This window comes from Hoplias malabaricus, chromosome 13, assembly GCF_029633855.1.
Source record: "Hoplias malabaricus isolate fHopMal1 chromosome 13, fHopMal1.hap1, whole genome shotgun sequence".
Lineage (NCBI taxonomy): Eukaryota > Metazoa > Chordata > Actinopteri > Characiformes > Erythrinidae > Hoplias > Hoplias malabaricus.
In genome coordinates, this window is record NC_089812.1 from 30,229,344 (window position 1) to 30,241,598 (window position 12,255).

Below are 12,255 nucleotides of genomic sequence, written 5' to 3' on the forward strand. Positions count from 1 at the left end.
CAGTAGAAGGAAAAGATACGTTTAAGACTTAATGTATAATTGAATTCAATTTATCAAGATTCTATTTGCAGTAGTTTTTTTTTATATATAAATTCTATTAATATATATTTCACACAATTGTAAACAATGATAAAAAGTTCTAAAATCTAACCAAATTGAAAAATACAGTGTTTTTGCGTGATATTAATAACATGTAAAACTAAAGAAATATATACTTCAAATCTATTTACAAAGATACCTGTCAAACATGCTTGGGAATGTTGATCCAGAGTGTGGGAGCTATTGAAGAAAATGATCCACCAACTGAGCTGTAAGTGATCCTTCGACTTTGTAGTAAGCTTCAGCTGAGTGAAGAGGGCTAGACAGGCCACTGCGCTTCAGCAGATCAGTAAAATAGGCTGGAGTTAGGTCATTAAGAGTTTTAGATGTCAAAACCAAGACCTGGTAGTGGGGAAATATTATTTGTCACATCAACAAACGTATTACCAAAAGTGCATAAACTGAAAGACAGAAGTGTGTTGATGTAGTTATACTCCATTCATATGGATATGGCATAGAGTTAAAGGTAAGTCATTTCCATGTACTGCTTTTGTGCTATGAAGTGAATTGAGTGTTGGAGTTCATACTTTCCACCCTTGAAAACTCTTGAGGTTTGTCTGATTGTGGTTGCTCTGTTATAATTAGTTTAATATATTTTTTTAATATTTCTGTGACACATACAGGCAAACTTGAACCCTCAAAATCACAAATTTTTTATGCCTTCCTAGTGTTAATGATCAGAAAGTTGTAGAATTGCCTAAGATTCATATTTTATACATGTATCTGCAGCATATTTTAGTGGTTTAATATTGTGAACTGTGAATCCAAAGTTTTTAACTGCAGTTTTTAACTCTGAAGAAAAGTGTATATCTAAACCATACCTGCACCATTAAAATTCTCTTCTGTTGCTTCTATTGCAGTGAACTGTCTTGTATTTTATTGAAGTGTGTTCTATTCTTTATGGCCTATCTACATTTCTCCTGCAAAAACAAACATGCTGGTCACCTTCCCTGGGCGTAACACTTAGCCCAGGTGTGTCCATGCTGTTCGATACAGACTCGATATTGTCCTGAAACCTGAACGCCACTGGCGTCGCTGAGCTCCTCGAGTTGTGATTATTCCGTCTGGACACTCTCTGCTCGGCCTGTCCGTCAAACCGCCGCAGGGCCTCTCTCTCTCGGACGAGTGCAATTGATTTAAGGGAGCCCTCCAGGTCCACTGTGCATTTTCATCAAAACTGCAAAATCAATGCTAAGCAGATTTAGAACCTCGTCATGAGCCATATTTCAGCTAGCGCCCTCGCTAATGCTGACGCGTCCACTGCGGCCATTATTACCCGCCATTAGCATTACTGTCGCCGGCGTTACAAATTCAGCCGTTCCACCTCATTTACATTCACCAAGCAAGGGGAGCAAGGGGAACGTGTGTGTGTGTGTGTGTGTGTGGACACAGGGAGGGGGCGGTCACTGAGTTTGGGCAAGAGAAAACAGGAGAGTTTATAGAGGAGGGACTTTTAAGGCCTGCTGTGTTAGCCTAGCATTGTCCACTCACAGAGGGGAAAGTGATGCAAACAGAAACTAATATATCAGGGTCTTGATCCTAAAAGTGGTACAGCTGTTTGATTGAATGTCTTTTTTTTTTATTTCAGTTGTATATCTTTCTGTCTATAGCTTGCTGGCCTAAGTTGTCAAAGTGAAAAAAAAAGACTAGGGTAATTGGGGATGGGAAGTGGATGGCATTGCAGCTGGACACAGAGTGGGTGGAGCTGATGGCCTTGCCAGTATTATAGACATATGATGTGCTTAATGAAACACTAAGAATAACCTTCAACCTATGTGTACCTATAGATTTATACAGTTTCAATATATTTATAGAGTCCAGTAGAAGCACATTTCCAAATTAAATAAACTGATGTGTTGAATTCCTGAAATCACCCAGATACAAATATAGTAACAGACCATAATATGAGGCCGGCTGCTGGAGAATGCTGATCTGTGAGGCAGTTTATTTGTCAAAAATGTTCAAATGCAAAACTAAATATGAACCAAAAATATATCACAGACAATGCTTAAGCAACATTTTTACATTGTGTTCTCCGGGAAAAACACAAAAGTGATGTACACACACACAACCACATACAAATACATATACATATATACCATAAATACCTGCACATTTTCAACAGTGTACAGTTCACAGCAGGAGCAGTTATGTTAAGTTAATGGATTTTCCAAAGATGCCAGAAAAATGGTGTCTTTGGAATGACATCCTGAAAAATGGCCTGAATGTTTATGAAAAATAATTATTCCAGAGAATAACCAGATAAACACAGTGAAAGTTAAACGTTACTTTTGAAAACTTGCATATTACATAAAACATCTTTCTTGTAAAATTGAGTTTATTGTTAAAGGTGTTCCCTGGATGGACCAGTGAGGCATTGCAGCTTGTCAAAAAGAAGACATTAGTCCCGTCTAATGGAAACAGAAAACCAAATCAGTATACACTTACACTTTAAATGAAGTGTCCCTATAATCCAATAGAAGAAGGGACTCACTCGCTCTTCTCTTTCTGGATCTGATCAATAAGTGTGTATAACTGTCATGGATCACTGTGGGAGTGGATGAAGCTAAACGGCACCGAGTTGCATTCACACAGTTGTATATTGTTGCTGTCACACAAAAACCTCATAACTCCATTAGCTCACTGTATACACAGTTTTGTGCCAAACTCTGATTTCTCCATTTATTTAAGTCTCACAGAAAAAGGAGCTTAAAATACAATAATACACACACCAAAGGAAGGGGAGAAAAAAATTAATTCAGTAAAAATCAGATGTATAAAAAGTTACAGCAAATGGAACTCTAGACAATCACGCAAGGTAAACAAACCTGTCACCAGTAGATAAAGAAAACGCATTCATCTGTGACAGTAGAAAGTCAAGTTCCAGTCTTGTTTCAAATCGAAATAACCCACAGCTACTCCTGTCCATCCTGTTACTGAGAGACGTCAACAAAGCCCTATGGGTATAAAAGGATATGGAGCAGTCAAATACCTGTTCCTCAGGAAATCAAACGTAGGTTTATTCAGAACGACCAAGTGACCACCCCACAGTACAGATCTACAGATACGACGCTGTGTTTTATTTCTCTCTCTGATATCTGCCCTTTACACTGGAATATGCTTTAAAAACCGTTATGTGGTTTATTCAACAGAAGGACTATATTGTCTTGAACCTACGTCATCTGGGACACAATACACAAGCTCATATGTTCTGTACTGAAATAACTTACATAGGGTTAGGTTTGTATTATCAGGAAAAAGGGAACCTTTAAATGACATTTCATAAAACAACATTAGTACAAACAGTGATGTGTTTACAGGCAGAAATGGAAAGAGAAAGAAAGAAGAGGGGCCAAGCTGGGCCTGCTGCCTTTGATCAAATTCAGAGAAGAATTTACAACTGATGTGTGTGTACGAGGGATATATCATGTTGTGGGGGCCACATGCTCATGTTGTGCGGACTTCTCATGCTAAATTAGAAAATTAACGGTGAAGACATGTTTTAGGGTTAGGATTAGGCTAGTAATACTTATGTATAAAGTAAGTCTTCACATAAACTATTGAAGTGTATATAAAATGGTCCCCAGTGCAAGAAAACCAATGTGTGTGCGTGCGCAAGGACTCCCCTTAGAGCATGCTCGGCTCTGAGCCGAGGCCTCTCTAAATCTTATCCTACAGATTTACAGCAGCTCCATTCACACCAGTAAGCAGAACACAATCACTATCACAATCAGCACTGCCTTACAGCTGCACACACACACATACACACACACACACAGGCCAGCTGATGCTGAATCAACTATTCAGAGGAAATTAAAAAAAAAAAAGGGAAAAAAAAAATCAGGGAAGACACGTGCACTAAATCACAAATACCTCTCACACAAACACACACACACACACTTGGCTTGAGGGCAGCACAGAACAAAGAATACAAAGCAGGGAAATTATATTTAAATATATTAGTGGTAACATACATGACTGATTCTTCTTAATGTTAAATTAGACTGCAGTATACAGAGCTTTGACCACATGCTCTTTAAAGCTGTTTGGCTAAGGTTTGGACTCATTGGCAGAGACCACAGCCACAGCAAAACTATCTCATTTAACCTTCAGAAATATCCAGTCACCAAAATGTAAAAAACACATTTTTGTGTGTGTGACATCACATGAACAGTGAATTCAAAATGAGCAGTTCTTACATCTTAGTTTCTGTTTGTGGACGGTGGAGGGCACTGCACATTTTAAACCTTACATGCTACATAACAATGGTTTGTTCTGTGAAAATGAAACACTCAGTGTACAAGTGAGTATGGGTTCCTTTGATTTCATAAATAAAAATATAAATAAATAATGGTGCAAACCACACACACATTAAAAAGAGCTCAGTTCTGAGATCAGTTTTCCTCTTGTAAACTGTGCTATGTAAAGTCAAGCACTGAGTTGGAGAAGCTGAATTCAGCTCATTGTGAAAGGGACACTTGTGTTGAGATCCCGTACACTGAGGTCAAAGGTCAAAGCGCAAGCAGTTTTACGTGTGTGGACTGGACAATGTCACACCTTCACTGCAGGCTCTCCCATGAACCCCCTGGAGAGCCCACTTCCACGTAAACACACACCTAACCAAACAGCACCCCCAGAGCCAGCGAAATGGCTGACAGTTTACAAGCTCAAAGACAACAGCTTCGCCATCAGCATGCAGCTTCCCTCCCCCCGTGCCTCCTCCATGACACTGTCGTAAATTCCTTTCTCTTCTTTCTCTCTACCTCTCCCTTTCATTCTCACACACAAAGTAGCCTCTTATTCTTCTCATTTAGTAAGCCATCTTCAAAATAAAAGTTCTTGAAAGGTTCTTGGATTGCTTAAATGTTTCCATAATCACACACCTCCCTTTGTGTTCATTTACAGCATCGTTGTGAAGGACCTTTATTTGCAGTTTTTATTTTTAAGTGTTGAGGGTTTTGGGATTTGGACCAGTTCACACACAGTTTAAAAGACTATACATAGATGTCAGAGTAGACTGTGGTGACCAGAGGGGCACAAAGTGTACACTTCAACATAGGGTTGAACATCATTTACATTTTTCACTGGAACACTGGACATTTAAATGTCTGTATAACACTGTCTCTGTCATAACAAAAACTCTCGTAATGAAGGACCACTTCAGGTCCCCATAGAGTACTTGAATATAGAGTATTTTAAAAGATAACAAATAAAAATGGTTATTCTTTTGGTGTGAGGAATCGTTAAAAGGTTTAGGAGCTCATTCTAACTGCTTTATATTAAGGCAAAATCCTACTTCAAAATGGTTCTAATAGAGTCACATCTATATTTCCTATTGGAAAGGTCCTTAGGGAACCAACGCTAGTTCTTCTATCGCATTGCTCCAAAGAACTCCAAAGAAGAAGACGGTAAATCTCTTCAAAGTCAGTCAAGCCTGGAATAAAAATATTATTTTTAATCATGTTTCAGACTTTTTGGAACCGCCTCCTTCCAAACACCTCATTTTACCATCATCAAGACAACCGACAAAATGCAGCCAACGCTACCTGCAGGGGACACAAATTCAAAGACATAAACTGGATGACAATGATTACAATTTGGCTCTTTTGCTGGAGGTTTAATATAGGTTTCACAGAGCTTCCAAAAGTTTCAGAGAGTGTGAGCATGCTCCAGTGTCTTGAACCCACACAGAAAACCATGTGTTAATTGAAACCACCCAGCTACAATAAATCTTTGTTCCCCTTTTCATTTCCAAGTGATAATATCTTAGCTTAGCTTAAAAAAAGCAAGGCTCCCTGCCTTGCTCTGAGAATATATTCTATTTCTGTGAGTGGGATCTGCCATAAAGCAGTGAGCTTCACACTTGTGTCATGCAGTAATTTATAGGTGTGGGCTTGCTTATGTGGATGATTTGAATGGCCATTTTGAAAGAGGCTTTTGTGGAAAGCACAGTGAAATTAGCGGTGTGTGAAAAGAGAGCCCGATTTTTCCATGAGCTTAAAAATAAACGCTGAAATCAGGCTGGATGTAAATTACAGCGTGTGTGGAAACTCATTTGGCTGCGCTCTCCCTTGATGGAGCCGAGAGGCCAAATGACAACAGCGGAAAGTTTCTGTGAGCGAGGCTGTGGCAAAGTGTAATTAGCGAGCCAAGACACAAACATTTCATCATGCTGGGCTGGTTCTCCCTCCACTTCTCTCAAGCTAACTCCCTTTCATTTGCTCATTTACTTCTACACACGCTTTTGTCCCAACCCTGCTGGAGTAGCACACCTAAAACTACTTTTAGAGACAAAAGAATAGTTAATAAAAGCAATGAAGTTACACATTTCTCCTTATGGCAAATGTAGCTGATCAGCTAAGACCAATGGTAAAATACACTTGCTTAAACCAAGTTTTTTTTAGTAACCTAACCCCAGAAGTCTTCTTTAGGTGGTGAAGGTTTTTACGTACCCTAATCAAAAACGAGAAGCAGAAGGTGGACGATAGGATGATATATTATTGTCATTGTGATAATTCTACACATCATCTGTACAGCAGGAGTATCAACACCACACAGAAAAAATCGGATCAAATTAAAGTGTAAACAGTGACAACAGGCACATAGAAAAAATCGTTTGGGTTTATTTTTTATATTTATTTTGGGTGAATGAGGAATATAAATTTAGTTTGTGTGTGTTTTGTCCATTCACCCATCATTACAGAGAGATAGATAGAGATAGATCTCTTTATCAAACCCAGAGGGAAACTCAGCTGTTATATTAAATACAAAAAACAGTAGTAGCTGTATTTTAATTGATAACATAAACCACATAACATCACTGTCTTTCACATTGTGTGAAAATGTCATGATGAATGGACCAATAGAAATACTCCAAAACAATAAAAGAATATTTTTATTACACTGACGTACATTGACATAAGGTTTTTTCCTTCTTCTATTAAGTGATGATAAGTAAGTCTACTTCAGATTACTGTACGTTCAGAGGCAGGACTGAATATCAGAATGGTTTTTAGCATGGTACAGAATTACATTAGCCTTGTATATTCACTGCAAAACTACAGAGGACAACTTTAGACACAAAATCTTCTTTAGCGGACTGATTACATATGAATGTCGGGTAAATTTGTGTAGACATTTTTTTAGCTTAATTATTCCTTTACGAGAACTGGTCTTGGATTAAATGATGCTATCAGTGGTCATTTTCCATCTAAAATTGGTCAGTACATAAATGATGATGATTTTCTTTGTCCTCTTTGTGTTCTTCGTGGCTTTTTTCTTACTTTCTTTCCTTTTTTCCACCCTTCACTCATATTCCAAATGTGCCATGGCCACAAACATGAAAAACATCAATCTGACGCCACTCCTCCACCGACCAAACCACGTGCGTGCACACACACACACACACACACACACACACACACAAGCATGGCATTCTCCCCAGGAGGACAGGACCACGAGAGGCCTGGAGAGCTTATATTTGTGAAGACGTATATGTGTGCTGCAGTAAGGGCTTTGATTGACGGCTGTCATGTGTCAGGAGAGGGCTGTAGGCTGTGTTTGACTTGGCTTGAGAAGAGGTCTGTTCTCAGACAGAAAAGAGAGAGAAATACACAGAGAGAGAGAGAGAGGGGAGGAATGAGTAATGGAGAGGCTAGGAGGTGACCACGGGGCTGGGCTTGTTTTTCTCTATGAAGGCCATTGCACGAAAGAAGACATGGGAAGTGGAACTACTGGTTTTAGGTGTAACACACACAATCACACACACACCAAGCACAATGAGAGAGAGAGAGAGAGAGAGAGAGAGAGAGAGAGAGAGGACATCAGGGAGAAATATAGCTACCAAACTGAAGCCAGTGAAGTTATGAGGCATTTATATGGATGAATTTGAGATATTTAAGAGTCATCAAATACACTTTTTCACACTAAATACAAGCATTAAATAATACACCTATATTGTATCTCTCACTCTCTCTCCTGAGAATAATAGCAAAATCCATGGCATATTAATAACTTCATGTGCATTTGTCTCTGGAAGTGGACCCTGTAGTGCCACGGTAGTGTTTTTAGGAAACACCAAACTCCACACAGACAGTGACTGGACGCAGGGTTTATATATTATCAGGTTTATATCAGGTTTATACATCTATATATTATTTTAATACTGTTTAATAAGCTGTTAAAATGAACTGAATTCTATCTGCTTTTCTGTCAGTCATTTTTCTAAACAGGTTTATTTTTTTGGAAGTTGCAAGTAGATGGAGCACTAGACACAAATGATCATAAATGCAAGAAGCTGGGCTTTGGTCTCTGATACACCAGTCCATTCCAGACAGCACAGATGTTCACACACCCCTCCCCTCAACCCTGGTGGATAATTAAACCCCAATCTCTCCAATCTCAGGTGGGAATTCTGGGGGGGAAGAGAGAGAAAAGAAAAAAAAAACTGTAAGGTCGTTTCAGTTCTGGGATTTCTGGCGAGGCGGCACTCATGGCTTGACAATTATTTACCAGCTTTATCTAACTGAATTTCAGTTTCTTAAAATCCAATATGGCTGACTGGTATTGAAAGCATCCCAGTATTTTCAAAATAGTACATGGTTTCATGTAATTGGATGAAATATACACAGATAAATAAATAAATAACACCATCTCCTTGTTTCTATACTCACTGTCCATTTTCTCAGCTCCACTAACCAAACAGGAGCACTTTGTAGTTCGACAACTTCAGACTGTAGTCCATTTAATTAACCCTCTGCTTCAAATGGTCAGGACCCCCACTGGACCACCATAGAGCGGGTTTCATTTGGGTGGTGCATCATTCTCAGTGCTGCAGAGACAATGACATGGTGGTGGTGGTGGTGTGTTAGTATTATGTTGGTATCAGTGGATCAAACACAGCAGCACTCCTGGAGTTTTTAAACCCCCTCACAGACTCACTGCTGGACTGTAGGTGTCTAATACAGAGGTTCCCACCACATCGGTGTCACTGCAGCATTGATATAATCTCCACCAAAATCATACCTGTTACGTGGTGGTGTAGAAGGAGATCTACAAAATGCTCCTGTGCGGTCAGTGGAGCTGAAAGAACAGTGAATGTACAAAGAGGCAGTGTTAATGTTATGGCTGATCATGAGTACTGATATTACACTGTTGGTGTTGCAACAAAATGTCATTTTTAATGTTTAAAATAATCTTTTAAAAACCCCAGCTATTTACAGTGTGTGAAGTTAAGATAAATGGACCAATTGGGGTAGTCCAAGTTTTACATTAACATGAAAATATGATGTCAGACCATGGTCTTACGAGCTTTTTGTTTGACCAAATATCAAAGTACTTTAAACATTTATTTACTTTAAGTATTTAAGTATTTTTATGAATTTTTATCACATCCTTCAAAACAATTCAATTTGTCTTTGTGATGAACAGCTAAAATAAAAAATTGATAATATTTATTTTAATATTGAAATTTTAATATTGGTAAAGATATTATCCAGCATTTGGTGTTAATAATATTTATAATATATATTTTTTATTTTAGCAAACCTTATATTTAATAATCACCTTACTGAGGACGTACTAATGTATTTCCAACAAAATATAAGCAATGATATAACCAGAGGTGTCAAAATATCTGAATACAAAATCAATGAAGAACAGGGTCACGTGTACTGTGCATTCTTACTTATCATCGTCTACAGGTCCAAAACTTTGTTTATATTAACATTGACCTGCTATAAATGTACCCTCAGGATCCTCGAAGTAGTCTCGACAGAACCTTGCTGGTCTCCATGGTGCCCTGCATAAAGCTATTCTGAGCAAATAGCCAGTCACATAGCAATGTCAGTCATTTAGCTGAGATGATGTCAAGGCTGATCCAGTGCAGAACAATCACACACTCACTCTGCACTATGGACAGAGGTTCATTCAGGGCATGGGCTTCATCTCTCTCTGATTCTGAAGCACTCAGGCGGCTGATTCCTCAATACTTTAAGAGGAAAGAACAAAGCAGTGAATATGCCATCAACAAGTCCATTTTCACCTCTCTATTCACGTGAGAGTTAAAAATGTATGAGTGCAGCACAGTTACCTGCTTCTATACCTCCGGATCACAAAACCAGCTAATGTCTCTTCAGAACAGCAGAGTTTATTCGCTTATACAGGCCTTTTCAATAACATCTGTTTTACAGACAGGGTTATAATCTCGGTTCAGAGGACATATAGCCTAGTTAAACACTAATGGTGCCAGCAGCAATTCAGATAAGGGAAGGGAGTCAGATAACTCTTTTCTGCCCACCTTTATACACAGTTTAGGAATCTACAATGCTGTGTAAGATGCAATATTTAATTTAACATGGCAACTTCTTCATTTTAAACATCCTATCCTTCCCAGTCTCAACAAAGCTAAGGGTTTGTTTGGATTGGTTTAAGGTTTTTGAACCACATCCACCCTCAGAATAATAATAATAATAATAATAATAATAATAATAATAATAATAACAATAATACATTTATTGATTTCCTAAATATTTTTAAATATATTATATACAAATATAGAATATACAAATATATTATCACTTTTCAAATTAGTGTGCATTAATATTTTGGGTAAAAGTCTTGATATTTGTCGTCTTTCTATTATTTTAAAATGTTATGAAAGTAGTTATTGTTAAATAATATAATAGTTTATTAAATATAATTAAAAATCCCTTTAAACCATCAAACACAATAATAATAATGATTAATTTAAAAAAATCTGAGGAACGCGTGTTGATTAAATTATGAAAATATATGTAATCAAAATATATATAACCACCACCAAGAATTCACTAACATGACTGCGGTTAATAAATACATGTGTGTTTTGTTATTCTTAATTCGCCTTTATTATATAAATAAATACGGTAAAACACAGAAAACTATAAATTAATAACAGGCTGCTGAAGGCCTGCTTATTTTATTGTGGGCTGTTGGGCAGAGGCGAGCAAATCTACTAAAACACCCGCTCTTTGACCAAATCGAAATAAAAAGCTTTTTAACTGCGGCGTTCGTAAATTTTATTCCTCTTGTAAAACACTGATGGTGTATGAAATAGTCGACAGAACTCGGATGTAAACACTGGGCAGAACCGCGCTCAGCTGTTAAACTCTGGCGAATCTCTTCCTTTCCAACGCGATGCTGCTGCTGTTGGTTTTAGTGGTTTTTAACGGTCTGAACCAGACGGCAGATAGATCACAACTTACCCCCAAAAAAAGTCCAATTTACTCCGTCGCGAAACGGGAGCTCGCAAACAACAAGAACAACGCAGGAAATAGAGTCTTCCAATCTCCTTTTGCTGTTTTTTTTAGTGTTCTGAGGGTGGGCCTGACAGCTCCACAACTTTTTTTTGACAGTCTCTCTCTCTCTCTCTCTCTCTCTCTCTCTCTCTGTGTGTGTGTGTGAAGTCTCTCTATCCGCGGTCTCTCAGCGCCCCTCACTTTAGCCTGGTGGCTAACACACTCGCACAGCTCTGAAACCGCTCCAACTCACCTTCTGCTCTGTCTCTCATCTTCTTGTCTTTTTTATTTCCCTATATTTGTTTCTTCGTGTAATACTTTCATTCTTTCTTTTCCCTTTAAATTATTATTTTTTTTCTCACAGAACCGTTGCTACACCTCTCTGTAGTCATGACGTCATCTCTTGTCTTTTTTAACGTTAAATCTCCAACGCGTTTTAAGGAATGCTCTTTCTTTCTTTTTCATTTTTAAGCTTCGTATATAATTCAGGACAGCGGATAATTAAAGAAAAGTTATTTTTTATTTTGGTCAGTCGCTTTATGTAATCCATTTATCCCTTTGCATTATATGTAAAATGTAAAATAAATTTCAAATAGGTGGTTTTATTTTTAAATATATTCCAAACAAACTTCTTTAAAAATGGCCATGTATTTTACAAATTCACATTGTGCATATATTTATTACCCCATATTGACTGGTTTAGGTTTCTATTGAGTGTGTGTGTGTTCAGGCATTTTATTCTTCTAAAAATGATTGAAAAAAAATTATTAATCGTAATAAAATGATGAAAACAAACAGATGGAGAGGTTCCTAGTGTAATGTCTGTCTCCTCGGTGGAAGTCCTGTAGGAGACGGTGTGGAGTGAGTGCAGTGTGACAGT

At 37.9% G+C, this 12,255-nt stretch overlaps 2 long non-coding RNA genes across 3 annotated transcripts; both read right to left on the reverse strand.

The window, feature by feature from the left end:
* Positions 1-2,032: 2,032 nt before the first annotated feature.
* LOC136665008 (uncharacterized) lies at positions 2,033-11,760 on the reverse strand. 2 transcript variants are annotated; one of them, XR_010795195.1, is made up of 4 exons: positions 11,629-11,760; positions 2,928-3,056; positions 2,594-2,807; positions 2,033-2,510 (listed from the first exon to the last, which is right to left on the reverse strand). It is a non-coding gene; the product is annotated as an uncharacterized lncRNA (long non-coding RNA). The 2 variants fall into 2 exon arrangements; XR_010795194.1 differs by having other exon boundaries at positions 2,033-2,807.
* LOC136665007 (uncharacterized) lies at positions 6,829-11,530 on the reverse strand. Its single transcript, XR_010795193.1, has 3 exons — positions 11,343-11,530; positions 10,003-10,087; positions 6,829-8,512 (listed from the first exon to the last, which is right to left on the reverse strand). It is a non-coding gene; the product is annotated as an uncharacterized lncRNA (long non-coding RNA).
* Positions 11,761-12,255: the final 495 nt, after the last annotated feature.